Below are 5,329 nucleotides of genomic sequence, written 5' to 3'. Positions count from 1 at the left end.
GTTGGGAAAAGTCTTGAGTGTGTTTCCCACTGCTCTGCTTTATTCCAGTATAAATCCTGCAAGACTACACTGGACCAGGTCCTGCTCTCCCTTACACTGTGTAATGCCATTGAGTTAGTCCTTGTTTAACCCAAAGTTGCTGATACCTAAATTTCATAGAATCCCAGCCTGGTTTGGGTTGGAAGGGACCTCAAAGCTCCTCCAGTCCCAACCCCTGCCACGGGCAGGGACACCTTCCACTGGAGCAGCTTGCTCCAAGCCCTGTGTCCAACCTGGCCTTGAACACTGCCAGGGATGGGGCAGCCACAGCTTCTCTGGGCACCCTGTGCCAGCGCCTCAGCACCCTCACAAGGAAGAGCTTCTGCCTAAGAGCTCATCTCAGTCTCCCCTCTGGCAGGTTAAAGCCATTCCCCTTGGCCTGTCCATACAGGCCCTTGTAAAGGAATATCTCTAAAAGATGAATGCCCAGCCTTTGTACAAGGCTTTCCATGAAGTACTTTGGCGAGCATCAGCTAGTGAACACAAACCTTTACATTTCCCCTTTCTCCACGGCTTTATTAAACAGCCCATCGAGGGATGGTCACAGCCAGAGGGTTTGTCAATGTGTACAGTGGCCACTGAAAGTCCCTTTTCATGTGGGAATCCAATTTCTGCAGCTACCAGGAGCTGCACATAAACATGGATTTCAGTTGTTTTCTCTGGGGTTTCCATGGTTGCTGGCACCGGTTTGTGTCCTTGTTCTAACGCAGATGCTCCACAAATGTGTTTTCTTTGGTCTGAGGTAGCAGAGAACATTGCCAGCAAACCTCAGGAGCTGGCCAGTGCCCCACAGCCCTGGGAAGGGGCATCACCAGCCACGGGGGCTGCCCTGTCCTCCAGTGGCAACAGCTAACGGGATATTGATGCTCAGACACATACAAGAGCACGAGTGCAAAGTTAAGGCAATCAGTCCTGGCAAAACAAATGCACTTTAACCCCCCCATGAAAGCCAGCTCCTTAAACACAGGACACACAGAGCTCGGTGGGTTCCCAACCTCCCATTTCGGTGCTTTTTAATTGCCAGGATCTTTCCTTTCTCTCGTTATTGGATAATTCTGCAGGTGTTACATCACATCCCCGCTGGGAAGATCAAAGCCGAAGCGCTGGCAAGCTCAGCCCAACACAGATTCATTTCTGCCCTGACCCACCCAAGCAGCCATGCGTGCGGTGCGATGGAGACACAGTCTATGGGGCAGAGGGGCTCTGCAGGGACCCACGCGGACCCCCAAAACACCCAGGAGGTCCTTGGGGTTGCTGTGGTGGGAGAGGGCGCACGGCTGAGGGGTGCTGGGGTCTGGTTCAGCTCTTCTTTGCTGGGTGTTTCGCACTGGTTCCTGTCAGGCAGGAGCAATGCCAGGTCTGGAGGCAGAGCACTGAGCTCTGTCTGCATTTGCTGCTCCAAGTGAGGGGCAGGATTATGCCAAAACTGCACAAAGAGTGGATGGAAGGTGGGGGGAAACCCAGGGGCAGAGCCCTCCTCTGCCACTGAAGTCACCGTACACAACCAGGATGTCGTATCGGTTCCTGCACGCCATGGGATACGCTGTTGAGGCTGGATGCCTGGGAACGTGTTAATGGGCCAAATGATGCACTATGCCCCAAGTAATTTCCAGCCCTAGAGTTCAAACCTCGCCTCCAGCCTTGCCTTTTGGAGGTGGTTGTTTCCAGACCTCACTGAGTTTGCTCTGTACCCTTGTGCCGAGGGGTTGGTGGGAGCATTGGCCTCGGGAACCACTCATTCCAGGCAGTTGGGGGCACAGTGACATGGGCTCATCCTTGGTTCCCAGCATCTTGGAAGCAAAGCAGGTCCCACCCCAGTATGACACAGTGGAACAAGCGAGGACTCGGTCACCCCTTTCTTTGTCAGCAATGCAAGGGGAGGAGGTTAATATGATTCTTTATCTTGACAGTGCCTCATTACTGTAAGTCAATTCAGATCTCTGCCAGGCCACTTTCCCTTCCTCTGTGCAGTGTTTTGCCTCCTCCCCCTTCCTCCTCAGAAGGTAACACTATCTCCTGCTTGGGCATGCATTCCTTTCTAATAAGGTATTATGCCTCTATTTATATGCATCTTAGGTGCAGTCTGAGGCAGCTGCTGCTCTCCAGGGCCCTGGGTGAGGAGCAGAAAATTGGATTCAGCCTGGAATGTGCGGGTGCAGTTGGACATCTGCACCCAGCCAGGGGCAGCCCTTCCCCTGTGAGGCTTTAACAGTGAGACGATGCTCCCTTTGCTCCGGGCTGGATGGGCAGGGTGGTCTCCTTGGGGTCCTACCAGCCTCAGGTGATCCGGGTCTGTAGACCCAGGACTTCGGGAGTTCTGCTTGAGAAGGTGTTTGCAGAGAGCTGGTGTGATGGACACGTGGACCAAAGGGTGACCGTGTAAGCACAGCAGGGTTGAGGCTCCCAGATTACTGCCATGTGCAACGGATTCGGGCTGCTCCCAACTGGCTGTGCGTGGTTTGCATGGCAGATGTCTGGGCATCCCGCCTCTGCCTGCTTCCTGATATCACTCCCTAGCTCTGCCATCCAATCCCACCGTGACGAACACGACACAAGGACCCAGCTGGACTCAACTGAAATCGTGTGGTTCAGCATCCCTTTCTGGATTAAGCTATTAGGGACCAGACTGCTCAACTGCGCCAACTTTCCATAATGATTTTCAAAGCAATGAACCCTTTTCCTTGGAGCAGGGAAGGGGAGCTTGGTCCATCTTTAGGAGCAAGCAGCGCTCACAGGATGATACTGTGGCTCTGCATGGATGAGATATGTGACTGCTTTGCTGTTTGGCTTCTCCCCAAGCTAAAATCCCAACCTTTGGAAAGTCAGTGTGGCTTTTGCTGCTGTCCTTCATGAATGCCACGCTTCTACACAGCCCTTCTATAAAGGCTGTGCTTCACCTGAAACGTGACTTTTCCCTTTGAGCCAGCACATGATGAAACCTGTGGACACGGCCTTTCCCCTCCCGCATTGGAACGTGGTGCAGGGCTTCTGTGGGGGATCCAGTGGGAATTGCGAGCCCCACACCTGCACCCCAGCAGGTCAAGGCACGGGAGAGGCAGTGCCAGGGCTCATCAAGGAGCTAATTAATGGCCATGCTGCTGGTGTGGGAGCCCAGGGCTTCTCCTCCCTGGTGGGAAGAGGGCAGGGGGAGCAGGGCTCTGACATCAGCCCTTCCTCCCTGATTAGCTCTGTTCAGCTGCACTAATGAGCCTGAACTCTGAACCCCCCTGGGAGAGGGGGGGACCTGCCTCTCTCGGGCCTGATACTGGGGGGATCTGCCTGGGAATGGAGGCTGGGAAGCCTGCGTTTTCCTGCCTCGCTGTCTTTATGTGCGGTCGGGATCGTAACACAGCCCAGCTGGAGGAGCAGGGGGTCAGATTAACTGGTCACTGGCATACAGGCTCCAGCCTCCACCAGGAACCAGCAGATAAGCCCCTATTAACCCTTTTGGCATCCAGGGCTCCCCCCGCCATGGCTTTGAGATGTTCCAGAGGAAGGAGGCAGTAAATTGAAGCTTGGAGATGACCTGGTGAGGGGATGTGCGACCCAACGGGGTGTGTGGATCTGTGCATCCTCTGACACAGCACCGTGATGCTGCTGCAGCTCCCCAGTGACACAGCTCCCACCCCAAGCTAATTCATAGGGGTGGCAATAACGGGTAGAGAGGGAATTGCGTGTTGAATTAAAGGTCTGTGGTGTTCAGGGCTGGTTTGCCACCCTGATACTGACAGAGGTGCTCTGGCTCTTTCTGAAATGGCAAAGAAAATACCTCCGTGTTCACTGTGGTCCTTCCAAATCCCCATTTCCAGCACAGTTTTCCTCAATACTGACTTTCAGGAGCACTTCCATTTTCAAAGGGATTAGTTTACAAACAGCTCAAAGTGCTGGTTTAGTGTGATAAATAAGGTGCAGCTTAGCAATGACCCCAATCTTCTCATCTTCCCAGGAATGGAGACTGTCTTCAGTGCCCATCAGCCGATTCAAACATTCCTGGTGCCAGAGGAACAAGGATCGGTGCCTGCCTTTTGTCCTTGTCCTCTCTGCAAGCTGCAGACACCAGTAGGAGCAAGCAGGGAATTACTTAGGTGTGCTGTGGATTCTCTGCCACTTGAAGACTTTAACCCCAGGAGTTTTTCCCAAGGATCTGCTATGGCTCACACAGGGCTCCTAAGCTCGGTGTGGAAAGGTATGTCCTGTATTACGTGTGAAGTCAGACTTGATGATCATAATGGCTCTGTCTGGCTGGAAGAGAATAACGTCCCATGTGGGTTTCCCTTCTCTTTCATGTAGGAATATTCTCAAGGAAGGCTCGCAGTGGAGGTGAAATGGCAGCTCAACACTGAAGCAACAAGCTGAGGCTGCAGGGAATGGCTCAGGGGGAAAATCAAAGGGAAGATGTCTTTGTTACCAACCCAGCTGCAACTTCCTGCTCTGGCTAGAAAATACCCTAGGAGGTGACTGTTAGTGGATCGCATGCCTTTCTTTGCCTTGCCTCGCTTCCCCATAATAAGTGAATAATGAACTTGTAGGACAAAGGAAAGGTGGAATTCCCAGAAATTATCATCCCGAGGTGAGCACAAAGAGAGGCTCTGTCTTCACCCATCAGATCCCTATAAACAGATAGAGATTGTCACTGAAGGAGAGGGCTTTCCTCCACTAAGCACAAGCTAGAAACAAGTACTTTTGATGTAGTGGCACTCCTGTCAACTTAGAGTCATGCCTTTGAATGCAGGGGGTGGATCTAGCATTCCAGCCAGGGTCAATGGCAGGTTTCCATCAGGGTTGTATCCTCCATAGTTCTCTTTTTGTCCCCCCAGCCTTTAGTCCTGATGGTGTTCCAAGGCTCTTTCTCCCCTTGGGGTTTTTGACCTATGTGGTGTGGATCTTGCAGCTCTTGCAGTGGTGATTTTGCATTGTGGCTTTTGGGATGAGGAAAGCTGGTCACCCTGCTCTGGCTTATTCATTTACATCAACTGGGGTGTTTTCCTAACTGAGGAGTCAAATGAGCTCTGCTGTCGTGATGTGCATCTCAGATCAGAAATGTAGTTTTATGGTGAAAAATGGGATAATAGGACCCAGCATTTCAGATGGGCTGGTGTGAACACAACTGGTGTTTTGGCAAGCAGCTCAGTGGGTATGACTGATGTGTTCTACAACGCTGGGAGAGCAACGGTGACATTTTAGTACAAGCCACCATTTTCCAGCAAAGCACTGGCATTCTGGAAGGGAAATGCCTTCTCTTTCAGAAGCTGAATTGTTCAGGTGCAGTGACAGAAGTGCAAGCAAAAAG

The 5,329-nt window shown here is 52.2% G+C and overlaps 1 long non-coding RNA gene across 1 annotated transcript; it reads left to right on the top strand.

The window, feature by feature from the left end:
* The first annotated feature begins 3,163 nt into the window (after positions 1-3,163).
* On the top strand, positions 3,164-4,771 carry LOC134163796 (uncharacterized). The gene is made up of 3 exons (XR_009964856.1): positions 3,164-3,542; positions 3,986-4,225; positions 4,330-4,771. It is a non-coding gene; the product is annotated as an uncharacterized LOC134163796 (long non-coding RNA).
* The last annotated feature ends 558 nt before the right edge of the window (positions 4,772-5,329 follow it).

The sequence above is a fragment of the Pezoporus occidentalis genome, unplaced genomic scaffold (assembly GCF_034315485.1).
Source record: "Pezoporus occidentalis ecotype Australia unplaced genomic scaffold, CSIRO_AGI_Poc_V1 ctg208, whole genome shotgun sequence".
NCBI lineage: Eukaryota > Metazoa > Chordata > Aves > Psittaciformes > Psittacidae > Pezoporus > Pezoporus occidentalis.
The sequence above is the reverse complement of the archived record's forward strand: the minus strand, read 5'-3'. Positions and strand labels throughout refer to the sequence as shown.